Genomic DNA, 20,681 nt, shown 5'->3' with positions numbered 1-20,681 from the left:
CACTCACTGCAATGCCAGATCCCTCAACCCACTGAGCGAGGCCAGGGATCGAACCCACAACCTCATGGTTCCTAGCTGGAATCGTTTCCCTTGCGCCACGACAGGAACTCCAAGATAGGTTTGACTTAGTAAAATTCCAGTTACAGTTTTCATATTCATTGAGAGCTGAGTATGTTATTCACTCACACATGGATATCTACATAATACATATTAAGATATTAATGTAATTCTCCCTCCCATTTCCACTCTTTCATCATCATGTTTAATTTTCTCGTTTAGGAATTCATCAATTTTCATCAGGATTAATGAATATTTTTCTATTAGATTTCATTAGCCACATTTTTTATAACTATCTATTAGTCATCTTTCTACAATAAGAAAAAAATAAGAGATAGATAAGAAAAATAAAACGTCAACACCAATAACTGAGTTTAAATTGATCCCAGGTAAATTACAACTATGTAGCACTGAATAAAACGCTGTATAAATCCATTTGAATTTAACCTTTCAGTATATCTAATTCCCCTCCACTCCCATCATATTGTAGATATAGCAACCTAAACTCTTCTTAAAATATGTTGTCTATTTTTATACATTTGCACCTTGAGTTATCTTTTATGATCTTTTATGTAGTAAATGGCTAATTTCTAGGAGGTCCCCAAAAGACAATCTTTCTTATAAGGAAATATTTCCCACTGCAGAAATACAGAGAATTAAGGCCTACTCTTGAGGACTTCAAAATATTGGCAAGGTATAAGAAGGAGGCATAAAGATATAATAATCAGTACTTTATAATGATATCATAATATCCATAATAAAGCCCTAACAATGTTTTAAACACCAATTATAAAGCGGATCCTAAACCAGTTTTTATGCAATTTTTCTTTTATTTAACTGGCAAAATGTTGTATATGAAATATATATTAGTGTAAAAAACAAATCTTAAGTTTTTCAAGACTGAAAAACTAATAAGCAGCACCCTGAGAGCCTTAGATTTCATTGTTCTCAACAGCTTTGGCCTTAAACATGTACATACTGCTTCTAAGTGTTGAGGGCAGAGACTGTGCCACTTAGTTTTAATGACTAGCCAGGCAGATTATCAACAGGAACCTGATAAAGTAAAGAACGATGGAAGACTAAGGTAAATAATAGTGATCAAGAGAATTTGAACTCTAGAGAGTGCCACCAGGGCTGGGAAGGTCAAAGACCAAGTGAAGTGGCGGGATGAAGGGGGAGGAAATGCTGTGGGTATTTCCACAAGGTGCAGAAAAGACTTGAAGGGCCAGAACAAAAGCAAAAAGCAAATCCCTAGTAGCTAAAAAAGGAGAGGAATGCAAGACAATGGAGCTCATGCAGAATATGAATTCAAAAGCAGCATTTTTCAGAGGCCCCATTTTGGTCTATTCAAATCGTTATTATTCTTAGATACTAGATTTTAAGGAAAATTTGCCTAAAGGGTTGAAAAAAGCAAAGGAAGACAGAAAGGTATTTAGTACCTGAGATGAACCATACAGTGATAGACAAGCAGAATTCATCACACAGATCATGTTGTAATATCAAAGGATTTAAAATTCCAATTAAGAATGTTAATTATTTGCTTTTTTAAGCAATGATTTGAAATTTTCACTCAAAAAGTTCTATTATATGCAATAGTATTTTCAGGAATGATTTCAATTAATGCTTCAAGGATACCTGAGAACTACTCACAAAGATTTGTTCCCTACACATTCAAAAATATTGAGGATGCCATATTAAAAAAAAAATGTTTGAAAAGAATAATTTGAGATGAAACTAATGAAAATTTAGTCTGAAGATGTTGTCATATCCATATTACCAATGAATTTTTTTATGGTACTTTGCTCTGAGTTAATTGAGTTTTAGACCCTTTGAAATTGTGTGGCAGTGTGACATTATTTCTTAGGCATTTTTAAAAATGTAAATATAACCTTAAGTTTAGACTTACAATAAATGATACTTTATAAATTTATTAACTAACTATTGAGCATTAATTATATAGTTGCTGCTATAGAGAGAAATTAAAATATTGTTTTATTCATTAAGGAGGTGAAAGTCTATGCAAAAATAGATAAAATAAATAATTATACAATCGAGTAATATTAAATTTGATCTAGACTCCATTAAATCTTTATTTTTGAACTAATGATATATGAAGTTTCTTCCAATTCTAAAGAAACACCATATAGAGACCATTTTTTGAACCACAGTATTTTTTCCCCACCTGGAGTCCTCTTAAGTCATATAAATTGGGCCAGATTATATCTAAACACCTACTTGATAGTAGCTGCCAATCAGGCATGATTTAGATAGATTTTGTTCTGTTAACTAGTTTGAGTAATGATAGTCCAGCATGGCAAAACTGTCAGGTAGTTTGTAGGGACCCAAAGTCAAAATTTCTCCATTCTGTTGTAGAGTAAAATTTGTCACAAGTGATCAGTCACTCATGATACCTTGAATCCATGGATCCCCTCCTGTAATGATTTTCTTATCCTTGAACAAAGTGAAGTAAATAGGTTATATCATCTCAAGCTGTTAAGAAAATTTATTTCAGTGGAGATATTGAAATTCAAAAGGGTCAGTAGACACTGTTGCATGTTCTGTTGGAGATGCTCCATAGGCTTACCTTTTGTTACTGAATTTTGTTAAGTAAAGGAAACTGTTCTTTTTCATACAGTGGTTTATGAAGAAACACAAAAAACTATCAACCAAAGAGTTTTTTATGTCTTGTGTAAAAAGTAAATGTTGAAGCACTTTAAATAATTGTAGATAATATTGGGGAAAACAAAGGTTTTACAGTGAAATTTTACTTGAGAAATTGTTGCACTTTGGCTTCATCTATAGATCATAAAACACCAAAAATCGTCAGTAATAATAAAATAGAGGACTGGATCATTAAAAGGAAAAGCATGGTGTATGCCTGTTTTCGTTTGTAGTAGAATCACAGGTTGCTTCTCTAAGAGTCATGAAAAATGCTTTTCTTTCAGGTTGGTGTATTTAGGATGAATCATACAACCCATTAGGCAAAACGGGATAGATTACTTGGTAAAAATGATTCATTATGATATAATATTAGGCACCTGTGATCTGATATCTGTGTTCCACATGGGATACCAAGTGTTCAGTAACGCAAACTAGAATGCTTGGGGAGCAAAAGTCCTTCCACATGAACAGGATCGATGGCATAGACACTGCAAAAAGATTTCCTTTCTTCCTCTCGCCCCACCCCTTACTTCTTTCCATCTGTTCTTTTCCATCTCTTCTGTCCTCTCCTTTTCTCTGTTCTTGCTCTTTCTCTGTCTCTCCTTAAGAAAATGTTTATTGAGCACCTACTGTATTTCAAGCACATGTCATATGTGCCTTTTTAGATTTTTGTGAATTGATGAGAGAGAAAGAAGAAACATCAGCATTCAACTAGTTGAGTAATAAAAGAGTTAATAACTGATCAACAGGATTCTGCTATGTCATTTTCAGGACAACAATGATTTTATAGCAAAAAGAAAAACTCTACCTTCAGTTTCCTTGGCAATATTCTTGTTACCTAAAAGGATTTGGCTCCCAGCTTGGTGTCTACATTAATTTAATATCAATAAAATATGAAACATGTAACCAGAACAGAATTTTGCCAAATATAATATCTTAATATTAGTACTGCAGAGAAAATTGAAAGACCATCAAATATTCATATTTTATTATTTGAATCATATTTCGTAGTCTGTCCATATGCCTTTAGGTTATGAATTACAAAAAAGGAATTAGAACTATCCAAAGATAGAATTCATGCCATGTTTTTCGAAGGAAGATACACACAATTTCCTCGTTTTCAAAAATACATATGTTTACCTACCTGGTCCATAAACATCTAGTTAGACATAATAGATCAGTATATATAAATTATGGATAAATGCTGTGTTTTCCTTGGTAGATTTCTACTACAATATGAACCATAGTAACTTTCTCACCTATTTTCAAATATGTGACTTATATTCATTTTATTGTTCCATTTTACAAATGAATTAAAATAAATTTATAAATTGACAAACACAAGGACACGATCAGTAATGTAATTCAATGATTCAGTGGTTTGTCTGGGAGTATCTTGCCAAGTCCAAATACACTAATTATTCTTAGATGAACTGAGGGGAGAGAGAAGAGGACTTTTGAGCTCTTACAGTATTCTTGTACTATCCTCTGACATTTAGTTCACTCCAAAATATTTATAGGGAGTTCCCTCCATGGCTCAGTGGTTAACGAATCGGACTAGGAACCATGAGGTTGTGGGTTCGATCCCTGCCCTTGCTCAGTGGGTTAAGGATCCGGAGTTGCCATGAGCTGTGGTGCAGGTCATAGATGCGGCTTGGATTCCGCGTTGCTGTGGCTGTGGTGTAGGCCGGTGGCTACAGATCCAATTCGACCCCTACCCTAGGAACCTCCATATGCTGTGGGAGTGGTCCTAGAAATGGTAAAAAAAAAAAAAAAAAAGACAAAAAAATATTTATAGAACAGTTACTCTGTGTCAGGCTCTGTTTCAGGTACACTAGATACAGACTTAAAACAAGTCAGAATGTCTCTTCCCTCACTAAACATACAACCTAGTTGGTAGAGGGTGAGAATCAGTTTCAGGGAGAAAATAAAGCAGAATAAGGAAATAGGGTCCCAGGGTATGGTTTAGATTTCATCTCAAGTTTCTTGGGTCTGTGTGCTAGATTTTGAATGAGGCTGAGATGTAAGGAAAGGTTTTCAGAATAATGTCTTGGGGAAATGATTTGGATGGAAGTGTGTATTGCATCTCAAATCAGAACTCCTTATCTCTCTAAGCAAAGTATTCACTTCCATTCTCCTTCCAGAAGTGTACTTCTTTTATCTATGAATGTTTTAACCACAGATTGCTTCTATATATGGATTAAAATCATCTCCTATCTTTGTTCACTCTCATGCAATTTGGGCTGGAGTGCAGACATATTTCCTAGATCACCTTAGGTGACCTAGCTTGAAAGGGATTTATAGCTAGCTAAATACATTCGTAATTATATTAATATACTGGTTTATTAGATACTTACCATGCCAAGCATACTGATCTGTGCAGCACATGCATTATTTCTAAATTCTATGGGGTTGGAAATGTCATACTTTCCATTAAAAAGATGAAGACACAGAGTAAGTAACTTGCACAAATTTCATATCCTGTGCGATCTCACTGCAGAGTTTGCATGCATCTAGAAGTTTCTGGATTTTTGTTTCTGGATAGTTAAGAAATAGCACTTATCTATTTTTGCTTGTTTAGTAGGTCAAAAGTAACTCTTTTTAATCTTCATTATTATATCTCAAGTCTAAAAAAAAAAACCCTTCTCACTTAAAGACTAGGTCAGGGGCTCCTATTTTCATAGAACTATGGGTTTGCGTTATAACATTTTATTTCAGCTGCTTACTTAATTGATTTTGACAATGTAATCTCAGCAGGAATAAGGCCCATTGTCATTATTGCTCAAGAATATGAAATAGCCCTGGATCATAACCAGTATATCCTAAATATTTTTAGAGTGAACAGATTTTAAAAAACTGAATTGACTGACAGAGTAATGGCTAAGAGGGAGGGAGAGAGACAGAGAGGAAAAAATTGAATTCATATAAATTTTATACTGCTTCTATTATTTAAAGCAGTTCAAGAATATGAAATATACTGAACTATTTTCTAACTTCAAATTTTCAATAACTCAAAGAATAAGGACTAAATACAATTTTGGCAGAGTCCTTCTACTTTTATGATCTCTTATAACAATTACTTTTTGAAAATGTTGGCTATTCATAATACGTTATGAATTCATAATGTATTAAATATTCATGTTAGATTTGATGAGGACTTTTGATCTTGTTAGTTTTATCTGCTTGCCATTCTTTCATCATAAGCATGTTCCAAAACCCTAGGGGTATATGGTATTATTGTAGAGAAAGCAGAAAAGAATTCGGCAGAGAACTGGAACCGTGTAGATTAGAACTTAGAAAGGAAGAGGCAGTCTGTTTCTGTAGGTGTGTGTGTTGGGAGAGATACTTTCAGGACAACATCGAGCTGAGCTTTAGGCAGTGACATCAAATTAGAGAATACTGAATTTCAGAAAATTCAGTTCCAGGAATCGTTTTAAAACTTCTTTTAATCTTGCGTTTTCCTTTAGCGTAATTTGCGCTATCAACTGTATCTTTCTTAAGCTTCTTCCACTTAGCATTGTTAAGGAAAGCTAAATCAGTCTTCTTTTCTACTTTTTGCACTATTGCAGTCCAATTAATTTATTTCCTATAATTTATATAAAACATTTGAGAGATACAAGTTCATATATTTGAACTTGAAATGTGCATAAAGAATATGTATAATTATGTCAGATGCATTAGATAAAATTATGATTCAATTATTATTAATAATTATGGTTTAAAGCAGTGAAAGATTATGGCTTCTGAAATAGTACTTCAATAGCTTTTTCAGTTTTAGTCACTACTTAAGATTTTAGGCGTTCTCATCGTGGCTCAGCAGTTAACGAATCTGAGTAGCAGCCATGAGGATGCAGGTTCCACCCCCAGCCTTGCTCAGTGAATTGAAGTATCCAGCATTGCTGTGAGCTGTGGTGTAGCTTGCAGATGCGGCTCGGATCCTGTGTTGCTGTGGCTGTGGTATAGGCTAGCAGCTACAGCTCTGATATGACCCCTAGCCTGGGGACCACCATATGCTGCTGGTGCAGCCCTAAAAAAAAAAAGGTTTTGAACAAATCTATAGGAAGTGATTAGCTATCTTGCTTTTACTATGTCAATGAAAAATTAATCAGTCTATCTGAATAAGAAATGGAAAATTTCATTTGAGCCAAATTTGAGAATTTTAACCCAGAAAGAGCATCTCAGAAAGCTCTGTGAACTGTTCCATTCAGTAGAAGTCAATGCACAGTTATATAAGCTTTTTGAAGGATTTGCATTAAATGATATATTATTGACAGCTTATATAATCCAGGTCTAAGTGTCACGTGGCTCTTTAAGGTTCAAGAAGGAATGATAACTTTTAAGGAGTTGCCCTTTTGATGTTGCTGTTTTTGGTTGAGCAGGTATTTCTGCAGATGGGGGAAAGTATGGTCAATGCATAATGCAGATACACAATGCACAGCATGGGGAAGAGAGGAGGCCAAAGGGCAGAGATAATTTTTATGTTTAAATATTTCTTGCCTGACCATAAAATGTCAATTTTATTTAACAATTACTATTTTATTTTCAAAGGAGTCTTAGATTTGTTTCATAATGTGTAAGTAGAATTATTTAAAAGCCTTCAACACCTGTGCTTTAATGTTTTCATTCTATGGTTTAATTCTGTCCCTCAAAGTCATTCACTTGCATGTAAATCCTTTATCCCTGAGTGTTCCCTAGTATCACATTGGCCTAGTTCTCCTTAGTTTTCTCATGACTATCATTTAAAAAATAATGGCATAGACTATACATTTTTACTTTCCAGATACCATTTAAAATTGTATTTAGGTATAAAGAGTAGTGTATGTCTAGTTCATTTCTGAGCAGCCTTAGCACCTTCTCATTTTTTACAGTACCCAGATTTTGTGTCCATTATTTCTCTTCAAGCTTCGTGTACTTTAAGGGGACTGATAGCACCTCCAGCTCCATGGATGAGACGTCAGTGATCTGACCCAATCTGGGTAGTAATCCCATCTACTCTGATGCAGAGTTCTGTTCAAAAGTGAAATGATACCCAAGCTTTAGTGACTACATTTCCCTGTAGTCAATAAATAGAGCAAGGTCCGTCAGAGATAAACCAGTTGCATTTGTTCTTATTTGTAGCAGCACCCTCTTCCATCTGTTGGTCATGAAAAAGTATGCAGCCGTACCTCTGGATTCTCCCCTTAACCCTGCAGATTACTGAGCAGAGAAGCAATAATTAGAAACATTATGACATTGCTGAATTAACCAGTATAGTATTTCTTTGTCTCGACTCTCCAGCTATATAATATGTTAATATATTTTTATAATCCTAGGAAGTTAGTTTAAATTGTCACTTTGTAATTATCTTTATCATATGACAGGAATTAGATACAGATTATATGAGCTCCTCCTGTTTTCTTATAAAGGCAAACATTGTATTTTCATGGTCCTTCTCTTACATGAACTTGTAGATTCCACAGAGAAACGTGGACTGTCCACTATTCTTATACTTTGAAGGCTTTCAGTACTCAGTGATCCAAAGCCTACCTATGTCTGACCCCGTAATTGCTCATGTCTGCTTTCCCCCACGGCCCTTGTGCAGACCCCACTTGCCAAGCACCTTCTGGTTAGACAGGGAAGATCAAGGAGTATGCTCATCCTAAATCACTAACATCCGCATCCCCCCTAAATGAAAGCAAATTTAACTGTTACATCAGCCATACAGAGATCTCAGTATTATTTTGTATAGGGAGGATAGAGAGTAGATTTACACATGTTATTGAAGATATTTCTTCCATGCTCTATTTTCATTTTCATTTGTGAAGAGTGTGTTTAGATCATATTTTTTTCCAGGAATATCTAAGTTTGATAACTAAATCGATCTTTGTCCTTTGAAATGTCTGGGAAGGAAATCAAAGGCAACTTCAGTAAGAGATGCTATTGATTAGTTGGTAAACTGCCACAATATGGTTATATAATTCACTTTAAAGCCATTTTCTAAATTCAAGGCTTACAAAGATTCCTTTAATGAAGATTTTTTTGTTTTATTTTCTAACAATATCTTCATCAAACTTCTATTATATCTCATTCACAATTAAAGTGAATACTGAATTAGTGAGTTATTTGTAATTGGTTGTTTATTTTATTGTTTCTTTGACTAAACCATTAACATTCAAGAGCAGGGTGCACTTTTGATTTTATAGGAATTCCTATTCCCTAGAACAGCTTTGGATAACGTAATAGTGAATATCTGTGGAGAAATGAATTCACTTTTCTTTCTTTTACCACAACCGCAGCCATTATGAAAGTTTAGCTTGGGGATTCTCGGAACCAGACTGCGATGGACAGAATAGTGGCCCCAAAGATCACTCTGCCCTAATCCCCAGAGCCAGTGAATACAGTAGATTACAGGGCAAAAGGAGATTAAATGTGTAGATGTTAATCAGATGGGAAGATGTTATCTGATCTTCAGATAGGAAGATTATCCTGGATTATCTGGATGGGCCCAAATCACAATGGTTTCTAAATGTAGAAGAAAAGAATCAAAAGAGAGCCAGAGAGATGGCAGCAGAGGACTCGGCCCTGCTTTGCTGCTTTCTTTTGGAAGAAGTCCGTGAACAAGGAAAGTCTCTTGAAGCTGAAAGACTGGGACACGTAGTCTCTCATAGAGACTCTGGAAAGGAATACACTTCACCTACGTCTTGATCTTACTGCAGCGTGATAGATGTCCATCTTCTCAACGATGAAATCATGAGACGACAAAGTTGTGTGAAGCTCCTAAATTAGTGGGAGTTTATTTCAGCAGCAGTAGGATCACTAACTGATACGGCCCAGTGACAGGCTTCTCCTCGAAGGTGACTTTCTTTAGACAACCCCGTAGTCACCACCGTCCTTCTTTTGTCTCCTGTGGTCTGCGATGTTCTGTGCCATGAAGCATCACTTGTGGCATAAATTTGATCTACTTTTCACTTTGGCCAGCTTTGAAAGAAAAAAAGAAAAACCACTTTAAAATGAAGAGAAAATCAAAGGTCAGAAATGGGAACACCTCCAAACACCTAACATTTTTATAATGTTAATGATACTTTCTGTGTTTGCTTCTTAGGTCAGAGTGAGAGTGAGTGAAAAACTATGTAAAGAAAATGACTTCCAAAAAGCAGTATAAATATTAAAAATTAAAGTTATGTGCAGATATTGAGTTATTCATAACTCGGCTCACTTTAATATAAATTTAATGAAGCAACACTTAAAGAAAGACTTTATCTCTTATACTTTTACTCAGATGAAACAAGTTTTATATTTGCATATTTGGGTCATTGCAAAGGTTCTTTTCTATAAAATATTGGTAATTAGTGCAATGAAGCTGGAAAGATCTTGCTTTTAGTGCCCTGGCTCACTTGTGACCTGGTCATGCTAAAAGTTTTAATGGAAATATTTTAATTATTTCATTTTATATGTAATTCTGGCACTATTTTGACATTTTAATTTTTTCTTATAATGTCTCTCTTCTTTTTTCTCTATTTGAGCAGAATCCATATGATAATTTGAAAAAAAAAATCCTTACCAAAAATGAAATATTGAAAATAATACAATATTTTAAGCACAATCTCTTAAGATTGGTGATTTTCACAGATCATAAGCATGTGTTCTAATTTTACTTTTTAGGTGACACAGATTATATGAATTACTGTAAAAACAATGAACTCCAAATAAATCTAAACTATTAAAAATGTGGAATTTCATGTAAAGACTCTCATTTTATGGAATCACATAACTTTAACATACTTGAATAAAGCAGTACTAAAATGAAGAACTTGGAGTTACCATTGCAGACGTGGCTCTGATACCACGTTGCTAAGGCCGTGGCGTAGGCTGGCAGCTGTAGCTCTGATTCAACCCTATCCTGGGAATGTCCATATGCCACAGGTGCGGCCCTAAAAAGCAAAATAAAAATACAAAACTTCTTTTAACTCCTTTTTTTTTTTTTTTTTTTTTTTTGTTGTCTTTTTGCCATTTCTTGGGCCGCTCCTGTGGCATATGGAGGTTCCCAGGCTAGGGGTCCAGTCGGAGCTGTAGCCACAAGCCTACACCAGAGCCACAGCAACGTGGGATCCGAGCCGAATCTGCAACCTACACCACAGCTCACGGCAATGCCGGATCCTTAACCCACTGAGCAAGGGCAGGGACCGAACCCGCAACCTCATGGTTCCCAGTCGGATTCGTTAACCACTGCACCACGATGGGAACGCCTCCTTTTTTTTTTTTTTTTTTTTTTTTTAAATAGGCAAAGAGTAGCGTAATGATTTCTGTGTGGTGAATAAACTAGGCTTATATATCCCAGGGAAACTGACCAGAGGCTAGAAGACAGGAAATGGGTCAACTGGAGGATGGGGTTGGAAAAGAGAAAAGGGATCAGAGGGCTGGAGAGAAAAAAACACTTATATTAGGTAGCATGTGAGAGAAGTATAACAACTGTCATGAAAGGTTAACTTTCCTGAATATTCGTAACCAATTTCTTTACTTCTCTCCAGTATATTCTATCTTCTTATCTTTAAGGATTTGGAGAATTAAAGAATCTTTAATCCCATCTTCCTTTGGAAATTTTATGCTAGAGATTGTATAACCTTAAGATTGTACTCTCAGAATAAAACTGTGCAAAAATCAAATGCGCTTGGAACAAAAAAGGGTACACTAAAGAAATGAGATTTTTCATGCTTCCTTGCTAACTGTGATCAGGAATTTGAGAAAAGTATACCAAAATTATTAGCACTATTTCAGGGAGCTGTAAAAATAGCCTGTTGAAGAGAAGGAAAAAGTGTCCTATTATTTCTGGGAAATTCTTCCATCTGACCTGAATACATACTCTTGTTTGTATATTTCATAAAGTTACTTGAATTTTTGAAAGTGAATTCGTCTCAAATTTGGGATAAATGGTAGGGCTCTCATGACCCTTTATGAAATGTTGAGTGAGTGAATAGAACTTATACAGAAGCTAATGTGCCTAAGTGCACCTTCTGCAGATGTGTATTGATGTGGATGCAAGCAGCTCCAGTCGAACACTAATGAGAAGACAGCGCAGGTGCCTAAGACAAAGCAGAAAAACAGCAACTCTTGCACTGGTTTTGTATTATTTATGGAATAGAAAGGAATGGATTTTGTTAACGCAATGCAGCAATTTTGTGGGTCAACTAAATTTTCCTAGATAATTCAAATTTAGTGTGATTTTAACAGAATTGTGAATTAAAATAAAAGGAGGTAGCAATTCTTTCCTTCCTTCCTTCCCTCCTTCCCTCCCTCCCTCCCTCCCTCTTTCTTTCTTTCTTTCTTTCTTTCTTTCTTTCTTTCTTTCTTTCTTTCTTTCTTTCTTTCTCAAATGAATTTATCACATCTGTAGTTGTATGATGATCATCACAATACAGTTTCACAGGATAGGAATTCTTTATTTAAAATGTTAAGTAAGCTTGGGATTTCAGTAAACTTCAATTTGGGATTGTACCTTTTCAGCTTACTAAATTATGATTATGAAAATACTGGGAAGCACTGAGTAGTCACCAAACACATGAAAATAATTATTTATCCTGTTGTAGCACAAAGAGCAGATATCAACACTCAATCATGTAGGGAAAGTTAGCTTTTACCAGAAAGGAAATGAAAAGCACAACCAGTGCCAACAGGTTTTTTTGTAACTAAGTTATTTATATTTTGATGCAGTAGAAGAAAGAATGTATTCCAATTAAAACAAAAATTTAGAAGAAAGCTGGAAAGGATAATGCAATAGTAAAAGGATACCAGCCAATATGAAGGGATAGTGTTAAACCTTCCATTGACCACAATAGGTTAAAATAACTTATTATGGAAAGGAGCTTAAGTTGGAAAAACAAAGTTTAACTGTGTAGATTTATATTTGTTTAAAGAAAGAACCACTTTGCAAGAGGAGGCAGAATTCTATTCCTTTATATTATGAGGTCTCCTTTACTTTCCCATGAATGTCTTTCTTTTGGTAATCCTTTTGGAAGCAAATATAAGTCAAAGAAAGAGTTGATTCAGAAAGCTAGCATCTAACTATCCACAATTTTCTGCAGCCCTTCTCAGACTTCAAGCACTCATTTGAGTAGGAACACCAGCTCTAGTCAGGAGATAGAGGGTTTCTGGGAGCAATTTTAGGCTTAGCTGAAAAAAAGCTATTTTTAAAAAAGGCTTTAATAAGTGATATTTTGGCACTATGATTTCAGGTAAAGACATATTTACCAGTTTCTAAGATACTAGTTTAAAATCAGAACATACTCTGTAGAACAAAATTTCATTGACCTCCATGTTGGGATAAATGCACATCATTTTGTTTGAGAACACATATCCAGTGAGAGTGGTTCAAGGGTAGCATCTCCTGTGACACTTTAGTCTCTTGTGATAGTTCCAAGTGTTTCAAAGCTATTTCATGGTTAGACTTGATTTTGTTCTAAGGCTGTTTTACCCTTTTGTAATTTTAAATGCAGTTAAATTTTAAGTGCAGTTTGAGTGTGAGATCACAAAGAACCCCACAAAACTGTCTGCCTAAAATGTGACTTTCCACCACCTTCCAACAAATCTGTCCCTTCCATCCTTCCCTCATCAACTACAACCTGCTGTCTATGAACCCCCATTTTATTGGAAACTAAATAAATTTTCCTTACATTATATTGATATGCAAATTGAATTTTATATTTTAATAGCTTTTAATATCTCTATAATATAATATATAGCTATTTATTACTTGTATACTCTAATGCATAATATTTGAGTTGATCAAATGATATTGTGTATATTTGAAAATTGGCTTGATATCTTGAATTGGAATAGAACGTATAATTTTTCCATTAAAAATAATATAAGGTGAATGTCAGAGAATGCTTTGCCTATGTTCTTTTCCAGGAGTTTGATGGTGTGTTGTCTTACATTTAAGTCTTTCAGCCATTCTGAGTTTATTTTTGTGCATGGTATGAGGGTGTTTTCTGGTTTCATTGATTTGCATGCAGCTGTCCAGGTTTCCCAGCAGTGCTTGCTGAAAAGACTATCTTTTTCCCATTTTATGTTCTTGCCTCCTTTGTCAAAGATTAATTGACCATAGATGTCTGGGTTTATTTCTGGGTTCTCTTTTCTGTTCCATTGGTCGGTCTTTCTGTTTTGGTACCTGTACCACACTATCTTGATGACTGTGGCTTTGTAATACTGCCTGAAGTCTGGGAGAGTTATGCCTCTTGCTTGGTTTTTGTTCCTCAGAATTGCTTTGGCAATTCTGGATCTTTCGTGGTTCCATATGAATTTTTGGATTGTTTGTTCCTGTTCTGTGAAAAATGTCCTGGGTAATTTGGATAGGTATTGCATTGAATCTGTAGATTGCTTTGGGTAGTATGGCCATTTTTACAATATTAAGTTTTCCAAGCATGGAATGTCTTTCCATTTATTTACATCTTCTTTAATTTCCTTGATTAATATTTTATTGTTCTCGGCATATAAGTCTTTCACCTCCTGGGTTGGGTATATTCCCAGGTATTTTATTTTTTTGGTGTGCAATGTTAAAAGGTATGATATTTTTATATTCCTTTTCTAGTATTTCATTGTTAGTATACAGAAATGTGACTGATTTCTGAATGTTAATCTTATATGCTGTGTCTTTGCTGAATTCATTGATCAGTTCAAGTAGTTTTTCAGTTGAGTCCTTAGAGTTTTCTATATATAGTATCATGTCATCTGCATACAGTGTCAATTTTACCTCTTCTCTTCCTGTTTGGATGACTTTTATTTCTTTGGTTTGTCTTATTGCTGAGGCTAGGACTTCCAGTACTATGTTGAATAACAGTGGTGAGATTTTGTTCCAGAACTTGTCTTGTTCCAGATTTTAGTGGCAAGGCTTTCAGCTTTTCTCCATTGAGTATTATGTCTGCTGTGGTTTTGTCATAAATGGCTTTGATTATGTTAAGGTATGTTCCCTCTATACCCACTTTGGCAAGAGTTTTGATCATGAATGGATGTTGGACTTTGTCAAATGCTTTCTCTGCATCTTTTGAGATGATCATGTGGATTTTGACTTTTGTTAATGTCGTGTATGATGTTGATTGATTTGCATATGTTAAACCATCCTTGTGCACCTGGGATGAATCCCACCTGGTTGTGGTGTACAATGTGTTTTGTGTGTTGTTGGGTTTGGTTGGCTAAAATTTTGTTGTTAAAGTTTTCTTTTTTGGTGGTATCTTTGTCTCATTTTGGAATTAAGGTGATGGTGGCATCATAGAATGTCTTTGGGAGTGTTCCTTGTTCAACCTTTTGAAAAAGTTTAAGGAGGATGGGCACCAGTTCCTCTTTGTATGTTTTGTAGAATTTGCCTGTGAAACCATCTGGTCCTGGAATTTCGTTTGTAGGGAGTATTTTTATGACATATTCAATTTCATTTCTAGTGATCAGTCTGTTCAGTTGATCTATTTCTTCTTGATTCTATTTTGGCAGGGTCTAAGTCTCTAGAAAGTTGTCCATTTCTTCAAGGTTGTCAAATTCATTAGCATAGAGTTGCTCATGGTATTCTCTCATGGTTTTTTGTATTTCCTTAGTATCCGTTGTGACTTCTCCTTTTTCATTTCTTATTTTGCTTACTTTTTTTCCCCTCTTCTTGGTGAGTCTGGCCAGGGGTTTGTCAATTTTGTTTACCTTTTCAAAGTACCAGCTCTTGGTTTTATTGATTTTTTTCTATTGTTTTTTGAATCTCTATTTTATGGATTTCCTCTTTAATCTTTATGATTTCCTTCCTTGTGCTGACTTCAGGTTTTGTTTGTTGTTCTTTTTCTAATTCATTTAGGTGTTGGGTTAAGTTGTCAATTTGAGATTTTTCTTCTTTTTTGAGGAAGCCCTGTATTGCTATGAACTTCCCTCCGAGCAACGCTTTTGTGGCATCCCATAGATTCTGAGTGGTTGTGTCTTAATTATCATTTATCTCAAGGTATTTTTTAATTTCCTTCTTGATTTCCTCACTGACTCATTGGTCTTTTAGTAGAATGTTGTTTAGTCTCCATGTAGTCAATTTTTTCTCCTTTCTTTTCCTGTTGATGATTTCTAGTTTCATGCCTTTGTGGTTAGAGATGATACTTGAAATAACTTCTATACTCTTAAATTTGTTAAGGTTAGCTTTGTGCCCCAGGATGTGATTAATTCTTGAGAATATTCCATGTGCACTTGAGAAGAATGCATATTCTGATTTTTTTGGATGTAATGTCCTGAAAATGTCAATTAAGTCTAACTTTTCTCTTGTGTCTTTGGGATCTCTGTTGCCTTATTGATTTTCTCTCTAGAAGATCTGTCCATTGATGTGCGTGGGGTGTTAAAGTCTCCTACTATGATGTATTCCCATCAATTTCTCCTTTTATGTGTGTTAGTATTTTCTCCAGGTATATGGGTGCTCTTCTGTTAGGGGCAAATATATTGACGATTGTAATATCCTCTTCTTGAATGGATCCTTTAACTATTAAATAATGTCCATCTTTGTCTTTCTTTATGGCCTTCGTTTTAAAGTTTATTTTGTCTGGTATGAGTATTGCAACTCCTGCTTTCCTGTCTTTTCCATTTGCATGAAATATCTCTGCCCCTCCCCTTCTTTCAATCTATGTGTGTTCTTTGCCCTTAGGTGAGTTTCTTATAGACAACAGATTGAAGCTTTTTGCTTTTTTATCCAGTCTGCCACTCTGTGCCTTTTGATTGGAGCATTCAGTCCATTGACATTCAAGGTAATTATTGATAGATGTGTATTTATTGCCATTTTAAACCTTGTTTTCCAGTTGATTCTACGTTTCTCTTTTCTTTTTATTTGTTGGTTGGATGGTTTCCATTTATTTTATGCTTGAGTACTTTTCAGTTTTTGTGAATGTAATGTTTGGTTTTGATTTATGGTTTCATTTTTTTAAGTAAATTTACACCTTCCTGTATCTGTTTGCTTTAGCCTTATAGTCATATAGGCTCAAACACATCATTAAAATAAAAAAAGAATCTTTATTTTCTTATTTTCCATCCCCACATTATATGATTTTAATATCTTTTTTTTTTTTTTTTTTTCTTTTCATCGTCTTCATGTTTAGATCTGTATGCTGGCTTATTTAAGTGACTGCTTTCCAATTGTGGTTTCTTCCATCCTAGTTCTTCTTTTGTTTTTTTGTTTGTTTTTTTGTTTTGTTTAATTTATAGAAGCACTTTCATTATTTCTTTTAGAATGGGTTTAGTATTGTTGTACTCTTTTAGAATTTTTTGTTGGGGCAATTCTTTATTTCCCCTTCTATTTTAAATGGTATTCTTGCTGGATAGAGTATTTTTCTCTTGCTGCCTTTAGAATCCTCTCTATCTTTAATTTTTGCCGTTTTTATTAGAATATGTCTTGGTGTGAGCCCGTTTGGGTTCAAGTTGTTTGGAGCCCTCTGTGCTTTCTGAATCTGGATATCAGTATCCTTCAGATTTGGAAAGTTTTCAGCTTAAATTTCTTCAGATATGTTTTAAATCCCCTTTTCTTTTTCTTCTCCTTCCAGAATTCCTATTATGCATAGATTGGCCCACTTTATATTATCCCATAAGACTTATATTGTTTTCATATTTTTTCATTTAGTTTTCTGTCTTCTGTCCTGATTGGGTGATTTCCATTATTCTGTCTTCCACATTGCTCATTTGATCCTCTGCATTATTTGTTCTGCTCATTATTGCTTCTAGCTCAGTTTTTATCTCTGCAAATGAATTTTCTAATTTGTCTATGTAACTCCTTATATTTTCTAGTTCCTTTCTGAAGGAATCTGCATTAGTGTTCATATCCTCTCTTAATTCCTTCAGCATTTTCACTATCTCTCTCTTGAACTCAATGTCTGTCAGACAGCAGGGGTCTGTTTCATTGTTGACTGCTTTAGGAGAATTCTCCTGTTCCTTTAACTGGGAATGGTTTCTGAGCTGCTTCATCTTGCTTTTGTTTTTCTTTTTCTGTGAGTTTGGGGAAGCCAAACTATAGTCTTGTAAGGCTACTTCTATGCAAGAATACCCCTTCGTATTTTTTTGGAGGGTAACTATTTATTTTGGTGCGGGAGTTTGAATATTTGCTGTCTCTTTCTTTGGTGTGAGCAGACTGTTATTGCCAGGATTCTCAGTGTGTTTTCAGAAAGAAGGATGCAATGGGTAGGGCCAGCAGTCAGTGCCTAGTCATTGGGCTCTCAATAGCAGCAAGGAGCTGCAGGAAGGTGGCACAGGTTGCTCCTAGTTGCAGGGCCCTGGGAAGTGGTAATAAGCTTTAGGCAGTTCTTCAAAGTGATGAGAGCATATGGCAGAAGCAGCAGCAGGATGTGTGAGTTCCCAGGGGATTGAGAGCAGCTGCAGGTGGTGTTCCATCGTAATGTCCTTCTCTGTGTTTCCCTCTGAGGTGGTTAGGTCTGCATGTGATTTTCGTTCAGGTATCCCCAGTGGAGGTAGCCCACGCCCACCTCTGGAATCAGGGATAACTGTGGCGGTTTGCCCCCACCGCCTGCAGACCTGACAAGAAGCACCCTGTCCCACTTAGCCCACGCAGGAGTTGCTGCACAAGCTGCTCCTAGTTACAGGGTCTTGGGAAGGGACAGTGACCAAGTGTCTGGGTGCCAGAGTGTTTGGCCTTTGCAGATGCGGGATGGGTGTGTTCCCAGGGGAGTGAGAGCAACAGCATATGGTGCTTGGTTGCAGTGCCCTGTTTTTTTCTTTTTTGCCAACCCCTGAGGTGACTGGGGTCACCAGTGGAGCCCACTCATATGCCCCCAGTGGTGGCAAGCCACTCCTACCTCTGGCCTCTGAGACAACCTCTGCAGTCTGTCCCTACCATCTGTAGGTCGTGCAAGAAGCACCACATTGCACGTAGCCTCCTGATGCCCTTAGCCTGTACAAGAGGTCCCTGGCCACCTGTAGCCTGCATAAGGAGCGCCTAATCTCCCCTAAACGAGCAAGAGGCTTCTCGCCCCATAACCTGAGCCAGAGCTGCCCTGCCCTCTGAGAGCCTGGAGGGACATGCTCTGGAGCAGGGAGTTTCCTTTGGGGTCGGCCCCTCCTCCTCTCACCCTCCCAACAGTGGCGCCTTGCCTCTCCTGCTGGTCTGGACCTTCTCCCGGGTTCCCTCTACTGTGATGTTCCCCTCCTCAGCCCATGGCGTACCACTCCCCCACCAGTGACGCTCTGCTCCTGAGCCCTCAGGCTGTCCTCACACAGCCAGCCCCAGTCCTCTCCCCAGGACTGACCTCCGGAGCCTGAGTCTCAGTGCCCAGCCCCTGCCAGAGCTTCTCAGTTTGTGGTGTTCAGGCTGGTGGTTCTCAATACCTGTGTGGCTCTCACTCTGCTTTGCTGTTCTCAGCCCAGCTGCTGTGCTTTTCTCGGAGACTTTGAGTCCTGCTGACTTGGCTGATCTTTCCGTCAGTTAGGTGGCTTCCCAGGATGTGAGTTCCTTTTCTCCTTCCCAGCTCCCTCTCAGGAATGCTAGTCCAGTCCTGATACGTTTTCTCTCTCTCTCTTTTTTTCTTTTGCTCTACCCAGTTATGGCAAGAGTTTTTGCCCTTTTTGGAGGTTTAAGTTCTTCTGCCAGCATTCAGTGAATGTTCTGTGTGAGTCGTTTTACATGTAGATGTGTTTTTTTGATGTGTTTGTTGGAGAAGGTGAACGCGACCTCTTACTCCTCTGCCATCTTTCTCCGTCCCCCATCTATGTTCTCTTTTAGGAGTTTTATGATGTCATGTCTTATGTTTAAGTCTTTAAGCCATTTGAATTTCTTTTTTTGCATGGTGTGAGGGAATGTTCTAGTTTCATTAATTTACATGCAACTGTCCAGTTTTCCCAGCATCAGTTTTTAAAGAGACTGTCCTTTTCCTATTTTATATTCTTGCCTCATTTGTTAGCGATTAATTGACCATAGGTATCTGGATATATTTTTGGGCTTTCTTTTTCATTCCATTGATCCGTATTTCTAGTTTTGTGCTAAAACCACACTGTTTTGATTACTGTAACTTTGTAATATTTCTTGAGGTCAAGGACAGTTATGCTTTGGCAATTCTCAGTCTTTTATGGTTGCATGTAAAGTTTTGAATTATTTGGTCTAGTTTTTTGGAAAATGGTATGAATAATATATTATAGATCACAGCAAATCTGTAGATCTATTGCTATGGGTAGTATGGCCATTTTAATATTAATTCTTTCTAAATCTAAAGGCATGGGATATCTTTCCATTTCTTTGAATCCTTTTTAATTTCCTTTTTTTTATGTTTTATAGTTCTCAGCATTTAAGTCTTTCACGTCCTTGTCAGGTTTATTCCTAGGTATTTTATTTATTTGTTATTTTTTGGTGTAATTTTAAAGGTTTTTTTTTATATTCCCATTCTATTTTATTTTTCTAGTAATAGAAATGAAACCAATTTCTGAATGTTAATCTTATATCCTGCTACTATGCTAAATTTGTTTATCAGATCAAGTAGTTTTTTTATGAAGTTCTTGGGGTTTTCTGTGTATAGTATCATGTCAGCTGCATATAGTGAAAATTTTACCTCTTCCCTTCTAATCTGGGTATCTTTTATTTCTTTCTCTTGTCTTATTGCCATGGCCAGAGGTTCCAGTACCATGTTAAATACAAGTGGTGGAAGTGTGCAACCTTGTCTTGTTTCAGATTTTAGCAGGAAGGCTTTTGACTTTTTCCTTGAGTCTGATATTGACTGTGAGTTTGTCATAAATGGCTTTTATTATTTTACTATACATTCCCTCTCTACCCACTTTGGTAAGATATTTTATCATGAATGGATGTTGAATTTTGTCCAGTGATTTTCCACGTCTATTGAGGTGATCGTGTGCTGTTTGACTTTTCTTTTGTTAATGTGGTGTATGATGTTGATTGATTTGCATATGTTGAACCATCCTTGTTAACTTGGCCATGGTGTATGATCTTTTTTATGTGGTGTTGGATATGGTTGGCTAAAATTTTGATGAGAATTTTT

General features: G+C 36.1%; 1 long non-coding RNA gene across 7 annotated transcripts in view; it reads left to right on the top strand.

Annotated features, from left to right (window-relative positions):
* The window catches only part of LOC146403598 (uncharacterized), a 686,469-nt gene that overhangs the window by 160,091 nt on the left and 505,697 nt on the right, over positions 1-20,681 (top strand). Inside the window, exon 3 of one of the 7 annotated variants that reach the window (XR_014845509.1) lies at positions 8,994-10,424. The exons of the other annotated variants lie outside the window; for them this stretch is intronic. This is a non-coding gene — a long non-coding RNA (uncharacterized LOC146403598). Of the gene's footprint in view, positions 1-8,993; positions 10,425-20,681 lie in introns of those variants that run through there. 7 annotated transcript variants of the gene reach the window in all.

Source organism: Sus scrofa, chromosome 5 (genome assembly GCF_054392235.1).
Source record: "Sus scrofa isolate SSC_HxYL_T2T_F1_AM1 chromosome 5, Sscrofa_HxYL_maternal_Yorkshire_Landrace_v2.0, whole genome shotgun sequence".
Lineage (NCBI taxonomy): Eukaryota > Metazoa > Chordata > Mammalia > Artiodactyla > Suidae > Sus > Sus scrofa.
Note: the sequence above shows the minus strand (reverse complement) of the source record. Positions and strands in the feature narration are given on the sequence as shown.